General features: G+C 59.3%; 1 protein-coding gene and 1 long non-coding RNA gene across 7 annotated transcripts in view; one reads left to right on the forward strand and one right to left on the reverse strand.

The window, feature by feature from the left end:
* Window positions 1–9,941, reverse strand: part of MEF2D (myocyte enhancer factor 2D) — a 31,162-nt gene extending 21,221 nt beyond the window's left edge. For 2 of the 5 annotated variants that reach the window (XM_086693960.1, XM_086693958.1), the window contains exon 1: window positions 9,595–9,937. The gene's annotated coding sequence lies outside the window, so the exon portion shown is untranslated. Of the gene's footprint in view, window positions 1–9,594 lie in introns of all 5 variants that reach the window. The other 3 variants (XM_086693961.1, XM_086693963.1, XM_086693962.1) reach the window with 3 other exon arrangements.
* Window positions 9,942–14,039: 4,098 nt separating this feature from the next.
* Window positions 14,040–22,105, forward strand: LOC147572207 (uncharacterized). Of its 2 annotated transcripts, none has more exons than XR_015246151.1 (5): window positions 14,040–14,455; window positions 18,989–19,193; window positions 21,074–21,162; window positions 21,257–21,431; window positions 21,534–22,105. It is a non-coding gene; the product is annotated as an uncharacterized LOC147572207 (long non-coding RNA). The 2 variants fall into 2 exon arrangements; XR_015246150.1 differs by having other exon boundaries at window positions 14,044–14,455; window positions 21,253–21,431.
* The last annotated feature ends 1,524 nt before the right edge of the window (window positions 22,106–23,629 follow it).

The following is a 23,629-nucleotide window of genomic DNA, read 5'->3' on the forward strand; positions in this document are numbered from 1 at the left end:
CCCGAGCCTCCTCCGCTGCTCCCCCCAGCCTGTCCTTCCTGTAGTCTAGCTCCCATCCTTCCTGCGGCAGCTGTCGGTGTCCAGCTCCCACACAGGCAGCGGCCAGCCCACCCCCCAGGCTCCAGCACCGCCCACCGCAGCTCTGGCCTTCCCCTGGAGGCCTCTGGGCTGGCTCCGAGGACCCAGTTCCTCACCAGTTTCTGGAGCCACCCAGTCTGATCTCAGGAAGAAGCTGGGGGTCACAGGAGACTGAATCTTAGCAGAACAGGGGTGGGTGCAGTTGGGCAATCAACAGCCCAGGGAGGCATGGGGTCTATGGACACAGGGATTCTGGATGCCTGGGTTCTAGTCCCTGCTCTGACCCTAAATCGCAGCGTGACCTTGAAGAAGTCACTGCCCCCTCCAGGCTTTACACCGCTGGCCGGTACAATGGGTGGGTGGCAGGGACTAGGCACCTGAGTGCCCTTCCAGCCAGGACATTTGGTTCCCGTGCCCTTTGGAGAGGCCCAAAAGGGAGGTCAGAGTGGCTTATTCCATGGGGACGTAACAGAAGAGATGGCCCGGTTGGGTCCACTGTCCTCCAGCTTGGAGGCCAGAAGAGCGTAGGGATGGGGCTGATAAAGGGGGAAGGTGTTTTCTGAACAGTCATCCTCACAACAGATGGCGAGGGTCGATGGAGGCCCAGGGTCAGCCAGGGTGGGTACGAGGAGGGCACGCCAGGAGGGGACACCAGGGCCCTGGCAGCCGAGGGTCAGCTACTGCACTGCCCAAGCACACCTGGAATGCCTATCGGACCCAGGGCTTGGGGTCCTACTGCTTGATTACTAAGTAATGACTGGCCCAAGGTCACGGTCATGGTCATAAGTGGGGTCAGTTCTGGAACCCGAGCCTGAGCCTTGCTTCACACTCTACCGAGGCGGACTGATCAGGAATGACTCACTACCACTCATTTGCATGAGGATTTGCATAGTGTCTCTGACCTTATTCCATCTGGGCTCAACTTCCCATTCCAGGAACTGCCCCCCCCCCCCCCCCCCCCAGCATCCCTAGGCACTTCGGATGGCGTTCCTGGTACCTCAGACCTCCAGTGCCATCTTTCTCCTCCAGAAGGCACTCCTGGATTGATCAATAATCCTGGTGGTCCTAAGTTCTCAGGCAACAGGGTCCCCCACTTGTGCCCAGGTGCCTGTCCAGGTGAGGACAAGGGAGCAGGCGTAGTGAGGAGTGAGGGCTGCAGCAGGAGAGACTCGGGCAGTGAAGCGTGCCCGCCGCACGGCTGCCCGGGGCTCCCCAGGAGAAAAGCCCTGCCCCACGGCTGAGCACCAAGGCCCCAAGGCTGGGGCAGCAGAAGGATGCGGCGGGCTGTCCTTTACTTCCGCCCCTGTCCTTATTTCTAAAATCCATTTCCAACACTCCAAACGAGAGGGGGAGGCCCAGCGCAGCAGGCAAGACAGATGCAAAGCTACCGAGAGGACTTCCCAGGGCTGAAGTTTTGGCCTCAAAATAGTCTCTGGGGCTCAAGTTTGCTTTGTTAGAAGTCACCCAGGGGCACCTGGGTGGCTCAGTCGGTTAAATGTCTGGCTTTGGCTCGGGTCACGGTCTCACAGTTCATGGGTTTGAGCCCCACACCGTGCTCTGCACGGACAGCACTGAGCCTGCTTGGGACTCTCTCTCTCTGCCTCCCTCTCTCTGCCCTTCCCCACCTGTGTTCTCTCTCTCTCTCTCTTGCTCACTCGCTCAAAATAAATAAGCTTAAAAAGAAAAGTCACCCAGCCAAGCACAGGCAGTGGGTAAACGTACAGGAGAGCATGGGGACCTAGTACACCACTCCAACCGATGGGCGCCCCAGGGCCACCGGTCCCCTGCCTGCCCTGAGGAGGTCGGACAAGCTGACCTCTGCCTGTCCAGTTACGGTGCCAACGCTTCCAGCCCTGCCCTCTGAAACACGGGAAGCCCAGCAGTGGCCTCCTATCCTGGGGCAGTCCTTCCTGCTATCTAACCTCCTTCCCTCCCACAGTGGCCGATCCTTCCACTGGAACCTAAAGCCGCTTCAGTCGCCTAGAGGAGAGTGGTGGACAAGGGCCCCTGGCCAGATGAAGCGGTTGGGACGGTTAGTGTGTCACCTTCCACCTCCCCACCCAACTTCCCTCTGGGGTCTCAGGAGACAGAAGTGAAAGTGGCAGCTGGGGCCTTGGGGGCGGGTCAGCTTGGGAGCCGTTGGGTGAGCATAACGCCACCGGTGCCGTGTCTGGGCTGCCTGCCATAGCAGACGGGTGGGCTGATGGTTAGACCAGGGGAGGGACTTCCCGTGGAAATGAGGGCGTGGGGTAACTATGGACTGGAGGCCCCCGACCAAAGGGAGAGCAGGCTAAAAAGGAAACAATGGAGGAAAGCGAGCGGGGGACAGTCTCGGAAGGGCACTCTCTTCCAGGGCGGCGCCTGGTCCCTTGTTTAAAGCGGTTAGATCTTTCCTTCCCAACCACAGGGCTGGGGCCCGGCTGAAGCAGACGGAGGGGGTCTGGGCCCTGACTGCCAGCACCCGGGGGCCAGAAGAGAGGAAGAGAAGGCCCAAGGCCTGGGCCCTCCCTCACACCGGGTGGGACCCATCCTGATGACGGGCAAGGTGGGGGTCAGAATGTGACTGTCCACCTACAGTCACAGTACACACCGGGCCGAAAGAGGCCAATCCAATCAGAGAAGGCAAATCCTCCTAGAGACATCATGACCTCAGGGAGCCACGGGGGATTTAAAGGGGCCGCTCAGGGCGGCGGCTGGGTCTCCTCCGGACTGGAAGGACAGTCCTCTAAGCCCCTGGCAGGGGAGGGCGGGCAGTGCGGCTGCGTGGGCCTGCTGAGGCGGCCAGCCAGGCAGCTCTTACAGGATTAGCTTGCTGCTTTCAGGAAAGGTGCCAGGTGGGGCTAAGATGCCCAGCCAGATGGAGGGGGCCCGGCGGGTGGAGGGGGGGTACCTCCACACAGCTATGCAAACACTTGACCCCACATTCAAGCCGCACCCCTCCCCGCTACCCCGTATCCCGCCCTTGCGTGAAGGTTCTGTGCAAAGACCCTCTGCTCGCCGGCCAGGACCCCTGGCTGTCGACCAGCTTTCTCTGCCTGTGATCTGGTGCAATCCTTCCTCTGAGCGGGGGGAAGTCCGGCCAGTTGTCCACTCTCAACCCTTCTGCCACACTTTACCACTGGGACCCACCCCCACCCAGGGGGCAGAGGGGTTCCTACCCTCCCCTGCCGGCCAGCCCCTCACCCCTTCCCCCCCTGGGCTGACAGGTGGGAGAAACAAGAGGGAACAGCTGGGCCAGGACACCTGTCTCCACCCAGTCAGTCCGGGCCCCACAGGCCTGCCATGGGGGGGTGCACCAGGGAGTCAGCAAAGGCGGGGTGGGGGGGGGGCAACTGTGCCGGCTGGAGGAAAGGGGCTCAAAGGTCAAGAAGAGATGTGAGGGGGGAGGCCAAAGTCCCCCCCACCCCGTTCAAAATCAGCCCTTCCTCCTGGTCCACCCCAACCGTGACCCTTCACCAAACGCAGAACACAGACACGCTTTAAAGGAGAAAACTCGAGGTTTGAGGTCATCAGCTCCATTCTCTAGGCCTCCAGGTTACTTGATTGCCTGGAGCCTGGAGCAGGAAGGCTCCAGAAAGGAGACAGACCCCTCCTCTCCCCGCCCCCCCCCCCGACCCCCACCGACTGTTTCCTCTTGAGGTTGGGGATGAGCTCTCTGACTCCGTATTCTCCCAAACCCGAACCCCAAGTATCTGCTGGGAGGGGGCGGGGCAGGGGGCAATCATGAGGACTGAGGGAGCATGCGGCCAGAGGGATCTGCTCGGACTCACGGCAAGGTGGAGGTGGAGGGGCCGGTTCTGAGGCAGGGAGGCAGCTGGCTGGGGAGGCAGGGCTCCGCTCAGTGTCCCCAGCCCATCCCAGAGTCAGACTGAGCCCTAGGCCCGGAGGCCCCCGCAGGGCCCCCTCAGTACCTCCCACACAACCGAGCCCCTGCCAGGACACCGCCTGCCCCCACCCTGCCTTCAGGGCGGCCGCCCAGGGCCGGCAGGTCCAGGCCAGGCTGCAACTGGGGTCCAGAAGAAAAGAGGCACACCGTCTAAGCCCCCGCTCTCCGGACCGCCTCGCGTCTCCCCGCGGAAGTCAACTCAGAGCCGGGCAGGGACAGGCCCCCCCGGTCAGCAGGTCAGCGGTGGAGCGGAGCGACAGAGGTGGGCCCACCGCACCTCCCTCCCCCTGGGGGTTCTAGCAACCCCTCCCAGGGCACAGGCCCCACCAGCCAGGCCTCCCGCCTTCCCACAAGCCAGAGCTCTGGCCCGGCCCGCCTTCCCGCACTGGTGTCTCGCTGTACCCAGCTCGAGGGGGCACAAGCAGGGGGTCACTGGGGCCTGCCCTCACACTCCTTGCCTGGGGCCCTCCTCCCGTGGCACTCCATCGGGGGACAACACCTCCTCAGGGAACCGAAGCAACATGTCCCTCAGTGTGCCACCAAACGCACCTCTGACCTCTGCCAGGGAGTCCTTCCACTCGTCCTCTTCCTCCTCCCAGGCCTCCCCGGGCCCCTGGCTACATGGCCCCGGCCGCAGGGCGGGACCCTTCCCTTCGCCTCAGACAAGGCCCCTGACACTTGCCAACTGGGAAGAGGGGCCTGTGAGGTCTCCCTACTCCAGCTGGATCGAGTGATGTGGAGACAGGGGTGGAGCAGACGACCCCCGAAGCAAGTGGCTTCAACCTCCAACTCGGCTCCCCAACTGGGAAGAAGTCGTGCAGACAAACGCAAGTCTCTGTGTCACCATGCCCAGCACAGAGCTTGGCACACAGGGACATCACAAATGGAAGTTTCCTTCCTCCAGTCCCCAGGGATCTCAAAACTTTCAGTTTTAGGTCTCGAAAGTATACTGGAAAGTAGAGCAAAGGGGTACGGCCGACGGTGAAGTTCCCTTGACCAGGGGGCAAGAACGCCTCCTTTCCTATATGCTTCCCTGGTCTGCCCAACTCCTAGGGGAGTGGCCGGAGCACCCGGCCAGGGGCACCAAGCCAAGGTCAGTGACCAGGCCTAGAGCCCGGAGCCTCCCGGCAGGCTGAGTTTAAATGAGTAAATATGGTCCCGCCTGGGTGTGGCCAGCAACAGGCCAAGCTCTGGACAAGTCCCTCCCTTCGCAGCCTGCAGCAGAGGGAGACAGCCCAGACAGCGGGCACTCCCCATCCCTGCAAAGGCTGTCGGGGTCCCGCGCAGAGTCCGTGAACACGTCCTCAGGTCTCCACGCCAGCCAGGACCAGCCAGAAGCATAGCTAGGCTCCCAGGAATGGGGGGGTTGCGGCCACAGCCTCAGGAAAAGGAAAAATCAGACGCAAAGGGGCTTGGGGACCAGCCAGGCTGAGGATCTACCCCCACAATGCCTGAGGACTCAGATGCCACCCTGCTCATCAGAGGGAGTGGGGAGGGTGACAGGGACCACAGCCAGAGCAGGACTCCCAGGTGCTCTGATCACAAGGCTAGTGATACTCCTGGATCCCTGGAGGGCTGACTTACCCCAGGGCACAGGTCAGCATGAGGGGCAGAGGCGGTACGAGCCAGGGCCTCGGGGAGGGGCACGTGGGGATGCTGCAGGGGTGGTGACAGAGGTCAGCCAGGGGGGGCTGCCCAGCTGTGGTCTCACCTCCGTGCCTCCTGCTCTGGTCAGCCCTCCCTCTTACATGTTCTCGCCCCTCGTCCCCCACCCGTCCCAGGCCTCCGAGCCTTTAATCATCTTTCCATTTGCTGCCCTCCCCCGCCCCCCCTCGGACCGGCCGCTGCTCCGTGGGTGTCCACACGCTCGTGTGCGCACGTGTGTACTTGCACACCTTCATGCGTGTGCACCACTGAACTCTGGGGACGTGCCAGGTGCGTCTGGGCACAGCAGTCTGTAGGAGACCCTCCTCCTCCCCCAGCACCCCTGCCGGGGGGAAGGGGCCCAAAGACTCCAGACAAACTCTCCTCGGCTTCAGGCAAGGGAGCAGGAGAGAAAACGAATACCCCGTCCTCACAAGGCCACCGTGCGAGGCCTTTCAGCAGAGCCGCCTAGAACCGCCAGAGAAGCAAGTGCTTGGAGATCCCCGTCTTTCCCAGGCCAGGCTAGAGCCACCTCTGTGCCCTGAGCCAGCTCCGCCCACGGGTCCCTCCCCGCATGCTGCCGGCGGGGGGGACAGGCCGGGCAGCATCAGCCACAGCACGGCCAGGTGTCCTGCGTCCCGCGCAGAGCGGCTAGCGCCTCACACCTCCCCCTCCCGCCATGAGTAAGTCACCAAACTGGGACAGAAGGACAGTCGGTTGGCCGGACTCCGGCCCCATGACTGGCTCATAAAAGCCACCAGCAATTACAGTGATGCTGAGGCTCGGCCGGCTCGCCACCTCCTCCTCCTCCCTGTAAAAAGGGAGACAATTGCCTCAGACCAGGTGGCCTCAGAGAGCCCAGAGAGTCCCAGCCGTGGTCCCCAGGGATGGGGAGAACCCACCGCCACCACCGTGCCACAAGACCCAGGATCTGGCCCTCGACGGCGGACTCCAGGCCCACGTCCGATCCTCACGTCCGCCACGGAAACTGAACGGACGTCAGCTACGACCCGTGCCCCGGAGGTCGGGCCTCCACGACCCACCCCCCATCAGCCCCTTCTCTGGTAAGGCCACGGCGCCCGCACTAGAAGGGCAGAGAAACGGGGGCCTTGGCTCCAAAGGCAAGTAGGGAAATGCCGGCCCCACCCGTCTGTCCCTGCCTCCTCTTGCTGCCACACAGGCAGAGAGGGGGCTGGCAAGGTGTCCCGCACGGGGCCCACCCACACCAGGCCAGCGTGAGCGCCGAGATTCTGGACGCAGTGCCAGCCTCGGGAAGGCTGATGAAGGGGGGCACAAGTGCAGGCCCAGGTGGCCAGGAGAAGGTCAGCGAGGTGAGCGGAGGACCAGGCCTCTCTGGGGGCACGAGGGCTCAGGATGCTCAGAGACACCTTCCCAGGGCAGGCTCAGAGGAGGAAGAGTAGGAAGGGTTAGGTCACAATCAGTGAGGGTCTAACCTCAGGCTTCCTCTCCCCGGGACCCCTAAGGGGCCAGTGGGCCTACCCCCCCCCCCCACCGCCGCCTCCTTGCTCTGATACTCTAGACCCCACCTAAGTGTATCCTCCACGCCCCCCCCCCCCACCAGCACACACCTCCCAGGAAAGACCAGGGAAGATTAAAAAAAAAAAAAAAAAAACCTGCTGGAGAAAGATTATATAACAGCAGCCAGAAAGACTATCATATCTCCCAGCCTGTGAGAAGAGCCAGGAGCCAGGGCAGAGCTGGGAAGCCCAGGCCCCTCCAGCCCCGAAGCAGAAGGGACAGAGTGGGGTGGGCAATGGGCAGTAACAGCCACCCTTCTAAATCCCCCACCACTCTGCTCCAGCCAATGGGTCCAGGGCACAGAAGCCCCGGAGGAACCTCTCACGCCCATCCCCCAACACAAGGGTTATGATGCTCTCTGACCAGGTCCCACTTCTTCCCTTGGACCAGGGGTTCCAAGAGCAAGAATTGTGGCTTCCTTCTTATGGTCTCTCCCTACTATGAAGCCATGCCTGAAACAGCACAGTGAGGCTGAAGCTCTGACACAGACTTGCTGTGTGATCTCAGGCAAAAGGCTCAGCCTCTCTGGTCTCCAGAGGAGTGTGAGTGAAAACTCTTCCTTTTCCAGGGAAACCAGAGACCCCTCCCTTACAAATCTACACACACGCGTACACACACACACACACACACACACACACACACACACGAGCACATACAGAGTAGGTGGGGGGTGGGGGAGAGACAACAAAGAGAATATGACCACTGACACTTAAAGGTCCAAACGCCTGTGCTAGGACAAAGCGGGAAAGAGCCACACATCAGCTCTAGTATCCCCCCAGTCACCCCACATAAACGGGTCCTCAGCCACCCTCACACTGATCCCACCCCGCCCCCACCTCCTGCCCAACACACTGGGAAACCACAGGAAGGAAATTCATTCCCAGGCAGGCCGTGGGAGCTGGGACAGCCAGGCTAAGTCCTGGGGCGGGTGTGACCCAGCGGCCACAGGCGGGCTGGACAGCTGTGAACACTGACATGTGCCTTTTCAATGCTCTCCTTGGCTACCAGGACCTCCCTGTCCAGGGTTTGAGGACAAGTGGGAGGCGGACAGCTCCCTAACTTCAATACACCCAATCTCCAGCTGGCCTGGGCTCCCCTCCTACTCTGAGGCCAGAGCAGCCCAAGGTCACCGCCCCAGACGGCAAACTTCCCATAGTCCAGGCTGGCCCCCGAATTGCCTAGGAGACCCGCGGAGGGGCTAAGGGAGGGGGGGAGGGCCACCCCCCAAACCAAAGAAACCAGGCCAACTGGGAACCCTCACAAAGGGGACTGGGCACAGGGAAGGGGGACACAGGATCCACCCACTGTACCCTCCCCCAACCCACCAACAAAGCACCGTTTAGGAGGAGGTACAGAGAGCCTCCCACTGGGAAGGACAAACCCGAGGTAACCCAGTCGCGGTGCAAAGTGTGCCCCCAACCAGGACCCTCCCCGCACAGGGACAGACCTCCGGAGGCTGCTGAGAGGTCGGCTGGAATCACGAAGAAGGAGCCTTCTGCTCATCCCCCTAAGACCCCAACCTGACAGGAGGGGGCTGGCGTGGGCGCGAGACACACGATGCACCCCAGTCTCCTTTGGCCCTCCCTCCCCGAAAGCCCCCCAAACTCTCCGTCGACCCCCACTCCCAGACCAGTCCAGCCTGCCATTGGTGGAGAGAGGGACTGGAGAACTCGTGCCCAGATGTTGAACAGCTGCAAACTTCTGGCCAGGGTTTCTCCGCCTGGGGCTGCTGCCGAACCAGATCAGGGGTCTCGGAACGGGGGTAGGAGGTCCCCAGGAAGGGTCGAGCGTGCCCACGCCCGCGGCGGCCCCGCGTCCCAACTCCACAGGCACCCGGCAAACCCGGGCCCCGGACACACACACACACTCACACACCCCAACCCACCACCCCGGTGTCATCTGAACGACGTCCCCCCTCCCTCCCCCGCTTCCCAAACAGCTGCGGCTCCCCCCCCGCCCCCACCCTCCCGCCGCCCTCCCAGGCCCCCTTCTGCACCATTTCGGGCCAAGGAGGAGTGAACAGGCGGCGCGAGGAGGGAGAGGGAGGGAGGGCCGCCTGTTAAAATGTCAGTCGCTCCCGGCTGTCACCGGAGACCCCCTCTGAGGATGGCGCCCCTTCGCAGACCACTCGGAGGCCGTCGTAACCCCGGACACCCGCAGCCGGGCGCGTCCCCAAGCGCGGGTCCCCACCCCGACCCCGACGCGCAGGGGAATGAGCCCCCTGCACTTGTCCCCCGGCCGCGTCCCCCACACAAACAAGCAGCCCCCCACGTAGTCTCCCACCGACGCCGCCCGGAAACAGCCAGCTCCGCGAGTTCCTCCCACCCGGGGGCCACCCCATCCCACCCCTCAGGGGGACGGTCCCGACCACCCTCCACCCCAAACCCGGGACGGGGTGGGGGAGGGGGCCTCTTAAAGCGGCAGGCGCATTATTTTCCCCTACTCACCGGCCCCGCTGGGGGAAGGGGGTGTCACGGCTGGGACGGGTGGCCCTCGCCCCCGGTCCGGGGGATCTTCAACACCGGGCAGCCGCAGCTCCGGGCGGGGGGAATAACAAATGAGGCCGGCGTCCGCGCGGGCCCTGGGCGGCGCCGGGGGGCCTGGGCCCCCGCCGGGGGCGCGGGGGCGGACAGGCGCGCGGCGGGCAGGGGGAACCGGGGCCGAGCGCCCGAGCCGCCTCGGCGTTGTTGATATTTTGCTTCCTTCCTCCTTTCGGGCTCCAAAGGTAACTCCTCCAGCCCCCGGGAGTCGAGGCCGACGTAGGCACAGCTCAGCCTAGCTTGAGGGGTGGGGCCCGGGGCTGACGGGCAGGCAGGGGGGCCAATGGGAGGAGCCCGCGGTGGCGGGGCGGGGCCGGAGGGGGCGGATCTGGCCGCGGCCCCGCCTCGCGCCTCCCGCGGCCGGCCGGGCGGGCCGGGCGCCCCACCCACCGCCCTCCAGGCTAGGCTGCGGCGCCGGGAGCGGCGGATCCCTCCGCCGGCCGCGAGGGGAGGGGAGGGGTGGCGAGGCGAGGCGAGGCGAGGCGAGGCGAGGCGAAGGGAGGGATGGGGAGGGGGCCGGGCTGGCGGCGCGGGGAGGCGAGGCTAGCTGATCGCGGAGGGCCGGCCGGCGCCGGGCGCCCCTCGGCGCTGCTGCCCCCGTGCGCTTGCCGCGGTCCTCCCCGCAGGCGCGGCACCCGCCGCGCACCCGCGCACACGAGCGGCCCCCCTCGGCCCCCAAGCCCCGGGAGAGTTGGAGGTGGCGGTCTAAGTAGACAAATTCAGGGTGGACGCCAAATGGCGACAAGATTCCGGCTCCCCCACTTAGTGTGCGCCGAAGCCGCGCGCAGAGGAGCACGTTCTCTGCCGGGGGTTACCTGGGGAGCTCGCCCGCCCCTCTACCTGTGACGGGCGCCTCCCTCCCCGGGCCCGGTTCGGCAGACGCCCAGCAATTTAAAGCGACAGCTCATAGTTCTTGGGTGACCTAATCCCCAGTGCCTGCGGTCCCAGAGCACTTACAGCCGAGGGGGGCAATTTAAAGGGGCGGGACCTTAATTTCCCCCAGCACAGGAAACGCCCGAAAGCATCTTATTAAAGAAGCAGTAGTAGCTCTTAAAAAAAAAATAATAATAAAAATTTAAAAATCCCTAGTTGCCCCAGGGCGTGGTGAATCTTCACGTGCCCTACAACAGGAGTGTGGGTGCCATGCCTGCCTACCCCACTGAGCCGGCAGACTTCTTCTCCAGCAAACCTATTACCTCCATATCCTGCTGCTTTCTACCTGCAGCCTTAGGACATGATGGAATCCGGCTTCGATCTCTAAGAACCTTGCAGAACAGAGGGGCGCTAGGTTCTTCACACACCCTGATTTCTATCTGGCTGGGTCTGATTTACTGAACAAAGACGAGATTCTGCGTGAAGTGTTGGGTTAAGTTCTGGGTGAAGAGACTAACATATACGAGAGAGACAGCTAGTCGTGGTGATCGAAAGCATCAGCAGTGGAGCAGTGGAGCCGCCTGGGTTCGAGTCCTCACCCTGCATTACCTTCCCCCATGTATGTTACCTGTGAACATGGGTACATGGGTTAACCTCCCTGAGCCTGGTGATCCTCATGGCTAAAATGGAGATGGTGATAACAGTGCCTAACTCCCACGTTTGGTGTGGAGATTAAATGAGCGTATGCAAGCAGACTGCTTAGAACAGTGCCTCACGCTACATTATAATAAGGGTTGGACTCCCAAGACAACTTTAGGCCCATTATCCCATACGGGCCTCAAAGGAGGCAAGATCAGTGGAACTGCTTTGCCAATAGGTTGGAGGTTTATCTTGTATGTCCTGAAACAGGAAGCCAGCAGGCTCCTATTTCCTTGGCCTCAGTTTCCAACCCTTCCACCTGGCCCCTCCTTCGGGAAACCTGATTTAAACAGCGTCCTGCTTTGTCCCCAAATGCAGCTTCTCAGTTCTCCGTCAGATCTGGGAGATGGGGCCCCAGCACCAGAAGATGTCAGTCTTCCCTGCGAGGCAGGGATAGCTTGCCCCAAAGACCTCACTCAGGGGAGGCTAGGGGAGCCCATCTGTCCTGTCCCAGAGGACCATGAGAGGAGCAGAGCCTTGTGCCAGGGCTGGGGCTGTGGCAGTAGCAAGATGGGAAAGTGCCTCCCCCCTCAAGTGGGGAACCTCCCCTCACTTGTGGCCGCTATTTTTAGTGCTTCCCCAGGCTCTCGCTGGAGAAACCGTTTAGTCATCAGGGTGTTTATTTTCCGGCTGTTTCCGACGTCGGGAAAGCAGAATGTTGAGACTGGAGAGATCCAGGGCTGCTGGAAAAGACTTCTTAGGAACAGGCCTGGGAACTCAGCCTTCAGACCTTTGGGTCCCAAGATCGTAGTTAAAAACCAAAGTGGGCACGGGGCAGCCAAGCCCCCAGGAGACCGAGAGATGGGTTCTCAGCCTGCCTCCAGTTTGGAGTCTCTCCAAGCCAGAGACCCCTATGGCCCCAACTCTACTTGAAGGATTTTCTCCGAGAACATAGGCAGCCCCCAGAACAAATTCTCCCTGACCGCTGATTCCCAGAAACCCCCTCCCCAACCTCTGATAGATCTGCGCGGTGAGCCTCCCGCCAACCACAGCTCCAGCCAATCTCAAACCGGAGGCCGGCTTGCCAGGGCTGTGATTGGCTGGCTAGTCCTCCTGCCTTGGAATGTTGGGTCCTTAACAAAGGAATGAGGAAGGAAGGTGAGTCACCTGGGAGGGTGTTAAAGGGCCAGGAGCTGGAGAGAGAAAGGAGCGAGGGAACAGTTCAGTGACGGAGATGGAGTGTCCCGAACCCTGCGATGCTGAATGATAATTCGCTAGAGAACAGAGTAGGAGAGAGTCGCAGAGACTGACGTTACAAGCGGGATAGAACTTACATATATTTATTGGGAGAAATTCATGGAAAAGAAAAGTAACAAATACAAGGTCTTCATTTCCGAGAAAGACTAAGAAAGGATCTAGGGAGAAATGTTGCTGGGAGTTAGATTATAATAAAGACTTCCTGAAACTGACTCACCGCATCTTTGTCTTCTAGCCCCTGCACTACCCATCCCAGGATCCTTTAGGGGCAAGAATACCCTGGCAGCCTCAGGGGCCTGGGTTTTCATTCTTCCTTCTCCCCCTCTGGCTCCCAACCCATCTTTTGTAGAGAAAAGTCATCTTACAGCCCAAAGTTGCTATAAAACCCCCGAGGAGGCAGACAAGTGCCCACCAAAGGCCTGTGAAGTGTGTGACTCCTCCGTAACAGCGTGGCCCTCCAGGGCCCTCGTAGTTTCTACAACAAAGGGACACCCTTTATTCACACCTCCATCGTAATTGGGAAAGGTCTTCCTCACCCCCAAGGGCGGCTTCCCTTCTTGCCTGTTGTTCCAGAACCCTAGGAAGCCACTGCTGCTGTTCCAGCCTTCTTCTGGCTGCTTGGTTTGACCCCTTTCTCCTTCCTCACTGCCATTTGGAGGATCCCCGCCCCCCACCTCCCTCCATTTCATCCCTTCCACTGGGCTGATCATTCTTCCTCCCCATTTTTCAATCTCCCCTCACACCTTCCACCTTGTTTGTGAGGGCAGAGGCCATCAGCGGGGGTCTGGGGGCCCTCCTGTGCACACATTCTCCGCCAGGGCCTGTGTATCATCTGCTTGTGTAGAGTGCTCTGTAAGCCACGTGGCTACCTCGCCAGTACACATCGGGCTGGACTGACATTTTTGGTTTCCAATTTACTCTTCTGCACCAGGTCCTGATCTCCTTGAGGGCAGCAGTTAAATAAGCTTTGGTTTTGCAGGGCCTGGAGTGGAACCCGTTCAGCCAATGTCTGTTACATGAATCTGTGCAAATCTGTGTACGTAGTAGCTGTGTATCTCAGTTAAGATTACAAAAACTTTAATGGATATCTCCTCTATTTGTCCATTGATTACTCTGTGCTGGCCCAGGGATGGGGCTCTGATCTGGGGCCCAGACAAGTCCAGCTCTAGGCCAGAAAGGGGGGCGGGGGGGGGGGGGGAAGAGTTAAGCACAGAGTTGTCCTAGGCTGTGCTGGCAAAGCTGTGCCCCAAGCTCAGTGCCAGGGTGCCCTGTCTGGGGCCAGGCCCGGGGCAAAGGGCAGAGGCCCCACCCTGGATCTGAAGGGGGCAGGAAAGGGGTGCCAAAGCCGGGTCCTCGGTCCGTGCCCCCCCTACAAGAGTTCCCTGCCCCGGGCTGGGCAGGATGTGGTGGCAGCTGCAAGAGGGTGGGCAGGATGTGGGGGTGGGGGCAGCTGAAACGAAGCCTGACATTCGCCTCCCCAGCTCCTCCCTCCTTCCCTCCCCCCCCAACCCGCCCCCTCCAGGTCACGTGCTTCTAGCCCGGGCACCGACGGACTATTTCTCCCTTTCTGCGGAAGGACATAATTGACATGGCAAACTCAAGTCACCTTCGACTTCAGCGGTACCACGCCTTTTTCTTGCCTCGTAGCCCAGGACAGAAAGTTTGCCAGATACACATTTCTTTAAAGCCCTGCTCACCAATTCGGGAGTGGCCCCTTTAAATGCAAATGAACCGCCTTCTCGCTCTCGCCCCCCGCCCCCATCCCAACTTCGCTCCTCGTGCCCAGACTCCGCCAGCTGCCATTGACGTCACGCGTGCGTCAGCGTCGCCAGCCCAACCAGACGGCACGTGGGGGGAAGAAGGTGGCCTTAAAGGGCCAGCCGCCTTCGGCCGGCAGGGTCGCATCTGTGAGTTTGGCCTTGGAAAGGAGGAATGAAATGAGAGGTGGGGAAATCTGTTGGAGCGAGAGGACATGCAGGATAGACGTTAGGAAGGACAGGTAGGAGTTGTGCTCCTTCCCAGAGTAGGAGGGCCAGGCGTTTCCTCTAGACTCCCCAGAAGGTTGGGGTTTGCGCCCGGGAGAGCAGCGCTGGAGAACAGCTCTGAGGGTAGAGGAGGCTGGCACTTAAGACTCGCCCAGTTATAATGTCAGTCCTTCCTTCGTCCCTGCCCCGCATGTCCGCAACGCGAGGAACTCGTTCTCCTCCGCATCTCCAGCACGGTGCATTGCCAGCACGGAGAGCAAAGCTCCTGGTAGGCAGGTATTCGGTATTTGTACAACCAATGGGATCCAGTGCAAAGTCGCCTCCTTCAGGAGGCTCTCCCCGAATGCCCCACCGGCGGGCTAGCGCGTCCCAGCTGCTAAGGACGGACCGCCCACAGCATTCGATGAACCTGCGTCTTCCTTCCTTGCATTAGCGACCACGAGGCAGTGCTGAAGCGCTCAGATCTTGGAGTGATGTAGACACGGGGTCGAATCCCCTTTATACTGTTTACTGGCTGAGGGACTTTGGAACAAGTGTGTTCATCTTACCTCTGCTAAGTGTCAAATGGGGCTAATGCTGCTTGGACCACTTACTTGTTAGCGGGATTGAAGGAGGCGGCCCCTCTTGCACGGTATCTGTTTCATTGTAAGCCGCTCAATGATGGTGGGGAGTGCGTTTTAGGATGCTTCCCTCCCCCACCAAACTGTGTGCTTATGGAGAGCGAGGACCGTGCCACACTAATTTATTCCCAGAACCCACACCATGCAGGGTTTAGGGTTGGTGATTTAAAAATGTTTGCTGAGTGAATAAACATGAGTGAATGAGTGATTTCAGTATTTCCTGAAATCTGACCTCCAAACCCACCCCTGAAGCTGTTACCCAAAGGGAGAAAACATTACAAATGCCCCCCTCTGTGCCCCAGCTTTTCAGCTCTGTGGCAGAGGTTGGGGTGAGGCCCTAATCACTGTGGTTGAACCAAAAGTATTATGCAAACAAGCCAGAAATGATGGGTCTGCAGTGGAGAGTTGAAGGGGCCTCCCCACCCCAGCTCTGCTGCTTAGAACCCTGACCCGGGACCCTCAGGCTGGGCTGCCAGGGGCAGAGGACACTAAATGGAGCTGGACGAGGGGAGTTTCTTGCCCCTTCAGAGTCTCTTAGCCCAGACACGCGTCCATCTTGGGCCTCTCCTTCTCCGGAGCCCTGTCTGTCCTGTGCCCGGCTCTGCCTCCCATCCCCCACCCCAACCTTCATTCCTTCTACAGCTTCCCCGCGGTTATAGTGGGGGGTGAGGGGGGGCACAAGGCCTCCTACCACCTGATTCCAGCTCGCTGGCCAGAGGAGCAAGAGCCACCTCATCCTGGTTCGGCCTGGCTGCTTATCGATCTGATTTTCGATATCTGTCACCATCTCTGAAGTAGAAGGGCGTTCAGACAACAGAAGGAACTTCCTGCCAGGGGAGGAGCTCTGAGAGCCCTCTCCTTCCCTGAAGACCAGGAGGAAGTGGGGTGACCCTCCTCTGGGGGAGAGCAACCCTGTCAGCTCAGGAACCGCGAGGGGCACGGATGGGTCCCCACAGGACTCTCCCCGCTGCCTGGGCGCCGGCTCCACCCCCTGCCAGGGTAGGGTGCTGTCCAGGAGCATTCTGTGTTCCAGAAAACCCCAAAATAACCCAACTTTGCTGTCCAGCTGCTATTTCTGTCCATCTTGTTTAATTATTCAAACCCAAGTTGGGGAGTGAACTATAAAAAGCTCTCCTACTTGGGGACCCAGGAGAGCTGGGAGGCTCGCCAGGCTGCATTACCAACAGGGCCACATGGTTTGGGTGAGGTCACTCGGTCCGGTCTCCTGCCTGAAAGTTCCATCTGCTGTTTGCCTGCTTCCTCTGCTACAAGGCAGAGGCCAGGCCTCCCTCCCTGCATCTCCGGCTCTGTGGCAGCCCGTCCTGCCGGGGAGCCGGGCTCCAGCCCGCACTCTGGAAGCATCGCTCACTGCTTCCCAGCCCTGGTTCTTATCCCACAGATCCTATTATCAGACCCAAGCATCCAGGACTGAGGGGGTGGGGTGGCAGGAAGTGCAGGTAAAGAGGTCAAGTCAGGTGGACAGTGCGGTGGACACTGGGCCCTTGGAGGGCACTCTGTCAGTGGGGGGGGGGCTGGGGGACGCTTTTCTGGGTGGGGCAGGTTCCTGTCACAGGTGCTGAGCTTCTTCAGGGGCTTCTCTTGGGGACTCTGATATTGTAGCTGAAGGGACAGAGGGAAAGCAGCAGGGACTTTGTTTTTCTGGGCCTAATCCTCTTCTGGTCGCCCAGAAGTTCAATGTCAGTTTCCATTGAAACTGAAGCCCAGGTTGCAGGTGGCGGTGGGAGGTGCGGAAAGCAGGGTACCCCTGGGGGTCTGTTCTGGGATCCCCCCTCCCCCCTTAGGCCTTTCCTAGAAAGGTGATAACAAAGGGTGTGGCCACAGTTGCTATGGCAACTTGGGGAGCGTAGTGGGGGGGGGGGGTTGTTAGGACTGGGCCTCGCTCAGCCTGAGCAGGAGGGGCCGAAGGAGAGGCCGGGCCTGCCCTTGGGACAGATGCAGGTGGAGGCAGACTTACAGGATGGACAAGAGGACTAGGGCTTTGAGCCCCAAGAGAGGAAGAGACCACAGGGGCAGACCGGAGACCCAGGACACAAGTGGGGGGGCGGCGGGAGGTCCAGTGTGGGAGGGGAAGCGGCAGCCTGTCAGAAGCTGGGGGGCGGCGGAGCCCGGCAGGACTTTGCAAGAGAGCGTGTGGGACCCAAGTGTTAAAGAGGGCCCTGGGCTTTACCCTCCGCCTGTCTGGGGGCTTGTTCCCACACATTCCCTGGCAGCGGTTCCCGTGAAGTCCAACCTGCCCCCACCCCTGCCTCGGCTCTACTGGAGCTGCCGGGGAAGGTGCTGAGGTAGGGGAAGAGGCTGGCCGTTGCTAAGCAACCAGAGGCTGTGTACCTGGAGGGCATGGGAGGGCCCCCCCCCCCCAGCAAGGATCGCAGGCGCCAGGGAGGTGGGGAGACCGCGGAAGGCCTGGGTGGGTGGACAAAGCTCAAGGCTCCCTCTGCCATCGTCCTCCTGACAGCGGCAGAGGAGGGACGCACTTGTCACCCAGTAAGTGTGTTAATGAATGTGTAAGCGTGTGGCCCCTCTCCGGGGGGCTGCCACTGCACACGGCCCCCGTGGGACTCTCTCTGAGGGCAGGCGGGGCCCGGGCTGGGGGTAGGGGCCGAAAGACAGTGTATGCATCTCTCACTGGTTATGGGAGGGGCGGAGGGCTTGCCTGTCCGTTGAAGGTAGCGCCCCTATGGAGATGCCGCGGCTGGAGGGGGGCAGGTTGGGTGAGACAGGCTCCACAGGAGAGGCCGCCTGAAGTCCAAGTGCTCTCAAGGCTCGTGTTGTCCACCGTATTTCATCGTTTCTAATCTATTATTTTCAGCATATTTGGGGGCAGGCTGGAGATTGACAGAGGTCACCATCAAAGGGAGCCCTGTAGCCCACACACCTGCATCCCTGCCAGGCTAAGGAAGCCGCTCAGGCCATCCGCAGTGTGGACACACGACCGCCCCCGCGCGTGGCTGGTGGCTCCCCACGGACTCAGCTCCCATCCAGAAAGCGCACCTTCATGGGGCGAGCATTTGCTGTGCACCTGTGCCGGGGTCCTGGGGAAGTGGCGAAAGGTGGGCCCGGTGGACTCTCCCCCCGCACCTGCGGTCTCTCCCGGGATGGTCCCCAAACCCTGCAGGGGACCGCCTGTGCTTCGCCCCCTCCTCTCCATAAGCACTGGCAAGTCGCAAGACCCCCCCCCCCCATTGCACGTGCTCCGGACTGACCCCCGAGGGCCGTGTTGCTGGGAAGACGCAGGGGCCTCCTGGTTGCTGACCCACGAGAAAGAGAAAAACCTGGGAATAACAGGTTCATTTTGTTTTCATGCCCGCCTCACGGGGGCACCCCGGAAGGCATGAGGCATATGTTCTCAGCATCGCACCACAAGCCCACGGATGTCTGAATCCTCATCCTCCTTGTACAGATGACCAAACAGAAGCTCAGAGAGGTTGAGGAGAGCCATGTTCATGGTCACACAGCAGGAAATGGCTCTGGGATTCCAAGCCAGGCCTGTCTGTTGCCCCGTAAACGATCAAGGGAGAAAATACTTTCCCTGTTGCCCTGACGACGTGGTCACAGGGACACTGGAGGGGCCCAGGACCCCAGAGGGAGGGGAGACCTCAGAGCACGGTTAGGCAGTACCCCCGTGAACTAATAAAGAAGCAGCGGGCACTCAGAAACCCTGCGTGGTCACACGGGGACCTCGGAATTGCTCAGGTTTAGAGAAAGCCAGTGCAGAAGGCTGGGTCGGGCAGACCGGAGATTGAGTTCCACCTCGGCCGTTTCTAGCTGTGTGGCCTTAGGCACGCCACTGACCCTCTCTGAGCTTCACTTTCCTCAGCGTGAAGGTGACACTCCTGGAAGACTGCAGAGATTAGATAGGGCTATGTGTGGTGCCTTGCAGTAATTCTCTCCTTCCTTTCCCTGCAGGAGGAGACCGCGGGTGACCAAGGGCACATTGAAAGGCCCACGCAAACCTGGTGGCCGAGTGACAACAGTACTTTGGGGGAGCCTCGCAGAGGTTTGTGGAAGGTCTCTGAGGTGTCTCCCCCTCTCGTGGTGGGGGCAGCAGGGAAGCGATGTATGAAGCAAGAGTTATCACGAAAGGGCCCGAAAGCTGTCCTCTGCTGGAGGGGTGAGTAATGACCACAGGTGACAGAGGGGACACAATGTCCATTCCTGTTTCTCACCTTTAAGACAGATTTTTTTTAAGTTTATTTATTTTGAGAGAGAGTGAGAGAGCAGGGGAAGGGCAGAGAGAGAGGGAGAGAGAGAATCCCAAGCAGGCTCCACACTGTCAGCAGAGAGCCTGACGTGGGGCTCGAACTCACGCACCGCAAGATCATGACCTGAGCTGAAGTCGGATGCTTAACCAATAGGGCCACCCAGGCGCCCCCCAAGACAGATATTTAAAGTGGAGACAAGAGGGGCCCCTGGGTGGCTCAGTCGGTTAAGCGTCCGACTTCAGCTCAGGTCATGATCTCACGGACCGTGAGTTCGAGCCCCGCGTCGGGCTCTGGGCTGATGGCTCAGAGCCTGGAGCCTGCTTCCGATTCTGTGTCTCCCTCTTTCTCTGCCCCTCCCCCGTTCATGCTCTGTCTCTCTCTGTCTCAAAAATAAATAAACTTAAAAAAAAAAAAGAAAGCCCATATGACTTTGGGCAAATCATTTTTAAAAAATAAATAAATAAAGTGGAGACAAGAGAATGGAAGTTCTAGAAAGGATGACAACAGATTCCCCAGCCCAGTCATCCGTGACTTCCTGTGTGCAACATGGGGATCAGCCGCTGTGCCCCGAACCCACAGGCGGCCTCGTCTGGTCGTGCGCCTGAAGCAGGTGTACCCTTATAGGGTAGTGGACTCGCAGGGAAAGAGGGAAGACGGAGCATCACTGCTGTGCCCGGTGCTTGGACTCTGTGCACAGGGCAGGGGTCTTTAAGGGTGGCCTCGAAGGCTAGGAGCTCGTCAAGGGCCCTCCCGGAGCTCCACGCAGGGCCCAGCGGCTTCCTTCGTTCGTTTCGCACAGCGGGCTCCCAAGTAGGCCTTCCTTTGAAGCCCCCTCCCCGGACCAAAGCAACCCCCCTTCCCCGCCCGCCGTGCTGCCTTGTGGAATGTCTCTGCCGCAGAAGGAAGGCCGCACGGCCGCACAGGGTGAGGAGCCGAGCCGGACCCGCCGAGTGGCAACTGTCATTACAGTGACTTACGGTTTCCGGGGTTGATTGGGTTCCGCTGGGTGGTTTTCATTCAGCGGCTCGTGTTCTGACCGGGTCGGGGGTGAAGGCGTCCTCTTGGCCTCACGTGTCTGGACTTGGGCTGGGAACACTCAGACGGGCGGGCTCCAGAAAAGCTCTGCTGATTTCTCTGTCTAGCCCGTCCTTGTGGTCTTTCCAGCACGGGGCCTTCAGAATCCTTCCGGGGGGGGGGGGGGGGGGGGGGGCGGGGCTCAGGGCTCCAGAATTGACGTGTCTGAGCACAGAGAGCCACGGGAGGTCGGTCCTGCTTCTTAGGACCTGGCCTTGGGAGTGACCTAGTGTCGCTTCTGGGCCACGGTAGTGAGGCGGTCACGGGCCCCGCCCGGGTGGGGACGGAGCCTCTACCGGTGGACAGGGCGAGGTTTTGGAAGAGCGGTGGGATAGGAAGTGGCCTGCCCGTTTCTGGAAACCGCACTCTGCCACAGTATGTTTGCACACGTGGATGCAAATATATAGAAAAAAGGCCCCAGAGGGTCTGTACGAAAATATCAGCAAGGCTTACCTGTGGAGGGGGTGGGGTGCAGGTGTCTTCTGTCTACCTTCGTATGCATTACTTGAGTGTTTTACTTGGAGATGATATGTACGTTATTTTGTTGAATGGAAAGGGAAGAAAAAAGGGTAAAAGTTGGCTGTAAGCCCTTCATCATAACAGGTTTGATAGATTGGTGTTTCTGGAGACTGTGGCACCAGGCATCTGAATTTCATGAACGCATTTCATTAGGTTGGTTATGTTTTATTCTTTTTTTTTAGTTTATTTTTTTTAGTAATCTCTGCACCCGATGTGGGGCTCAAACTCACGACCCCGAGATCAAGGGCTGGAGGTTCTTCCGACCGAGCCGGCCAGTAGCCTCAGGTTGGTTATATTTTATTTTATTTTGTTTTGTTTATTATTTATTATATTTTATTTTAATTGTTTTAATGTTTATTTATTTTGGGGAGACAGAGAGACAGAGCGTGAGCAGGGGAGGGGCAGAGAGAGAGGGAGACACAGAATCCGAAACGGGCTCCAGGCTCCGAGCCGTCAGCGCAGAGCCCGACGCGGGACTTGAACTCACTGACTGCAAGATCCTGACCTGAGCTGAAGTGGGACACTTAACCGACTGAGCCACCCCGGCGCCCCAGGTTGGTTACATTTTAAGTAAGATGCAGAAATGCGGACAGAGTTATTATTATTTTTCAGCGTTATTGAGATATCATTGACATATAACATTATATCAATTTCAGGTGTGCAATGTAACAATTCGATGCGAATTCCTATTGAGAAAGGATCACCATAGTAGGGTTAGTTAACATTCCACAACCTCACACCATCATCGTGTGCGCACGGGTGTGCGTGGGGAGGACATTTAGGACCTGCTCTCAGCAACTATCACGTGTCGCTAACTGTAGTCACTACGCTGTGAGTTACACGCTCAGCACTGGCTCCTCTCCTGACCGGAAGGTTGTGCCCTTTGACTAACATCCGCCATTTCTACCCCTGCCCCCGAGAACAGCGTGATTCACTCCTTTAACAAACATTTATTGCCTGCTGCGGCCGTACCCGGGACATCTTGTTAGCGGGTCTGAGTTAGCTTTGAGGGACATCTCTCTAGGTCCCTCCATGGCCGGGTCCCGCTCCCCACGTTTACGTGGAAAGAGAAAAGTGGGTCCTGTCGAGGAGATGGCGTCAGGATGTGAAAAGACTTCAATGTATTAGATAAAAATTGGGGCGCCTGGCTGGCGGTGGAGCGAGCGACTCTCGATCTCCGGTTGTGAGTTCGAGCCCCACGCCGGGGGCACAGACTACTTTAAAAAAATCTTTAAACGTGTGTCTGTATATATGAAATAAAAATAGTGAAGATGTTCCTCTCCACCCTCGTGATTGTGTATTGCTATGTAACGAACCGCCTTAAAACGTAGTGGCTCAGAACAACAATAACAACGTGATGGGTATGATTATGGTTCTGGGCCTGACCGAGCTCAGCCGGGCGGCTCTCTCCCAGGGCCGCTCCGGTGGCTGGAGGGCCCCCAGAGGCTTCCGCTCACACTCAGTGGTCAGCTGGGGCATCCACCGCCAACGTCCTTGGACACTGACGCTTCTGCATGAGACCTCGGCTTCTTCACCGCGTGACCGGAGGCTTCCAAAAGAGGATGTCCCCCAGGACCAGACAGAAGTCACCACATTTCTTATGACGTTGCCGTAGAAGTCAACAACCTCGCTCTCAGGGTGAATACAGATTCGAGGGGAGGGAGCACCGATGTCGCCTCTCAGTGGCAGCCGTGCTGCTGTCACAGCAAGCGCACGGGCACGGGGATTCTGTCCTGTCCACCTTAGAAGATACAGTCTGTTGGGGCACCCGGGTGGCTCAGTCGGTTAAGCGTCCGACTTCGGCTCAGGTCATGATCTCACGGTCCGTGAGTTCGAGCCCCGCGTCGGGCTCTGTGCTGACAGCTCAGAGCCTGGAGCCTGCTTCCGATTCTGTGTCTCCCTCTCTCTCTGCCCCTCCCCAACTCATGCTCTGTCTCTCTCTGTCTCAGAAATAAATAAACATTAAAAAAAAATTTTTTTTTAAAGACAGAAAATACAGTCTCCTACGTTCAGTAATTATCAAGGAAATTAAAGGTAAACAGCGATGCTTGTGTTTTTCAAACGAACAGCGGACTCAGTTGATGCGGTAAAAGCTGGGCCTTCTGTGTCAGGCCATGAGCTAAGCTGTGCTCCAGTGAGAGGCGCCCCAATCCCAGAGCAAGAGCCTCAGTGCCCGGGGGCACCCGGCTGACCCAGGCAGGGGACTGTGCGACTCTTTTTTTTTTTTTTTTTAATGTTTTTGTTATATTTTTGAGAGAGAGAGACAGCATGTGAGCAGGGGAGGGGCAGACAGAGAGGGAGACACAAAATCCGAAGCGGGCTCCAGGCTCCGAGCTGTCCACACACAGCCCGACGCGGGGCTCGAACTCACGGACTGTGAGATCATGACCGGAGCCGAAGTCGGATGCTTCACCTGCTGAGCGCCCCGGGAGTGTGCGACTCTTAATCTCAGGGTCGTGGGTTTCAGCCAGAGATTACTGGGCACAGAGATTACTATTAATTAATTAATTGATTAATTAATAAACAAATGAAAAGAAAAAAAAGTCTCAGTGCCAGACAGTGGCTGTCTCTGTAGGGTGCTACTGGCCGGTGACTGGGCTCAGGACACGGGTCACACGGCGGGTCCCAGGCTGACGGAGGCTCCAGGGCTGTCGTCGCTGCTCCCCCTGGAGCACAGGCGCCACACCAGGGAAAGGAAGACTAGAGAATCACAAGCGGGACTTGTATTGCCTGAGCCCGAAGGTAACTTGGT

The sequence above is a fragment of the Puma concolor genome, chromosome E4 (genome assembly GCF_028749965.1).
Source record: "Puma concolor isolate L17-30 chromosome E4, mPumCon1.1.hap2, whole genome shotgun sequence".
Classification (NCBI taxonomy): Eukaryota; Metazoa; Chordata; class Mammalia; order Carnivora; family Felidae; genus Puma; species Puma concolor.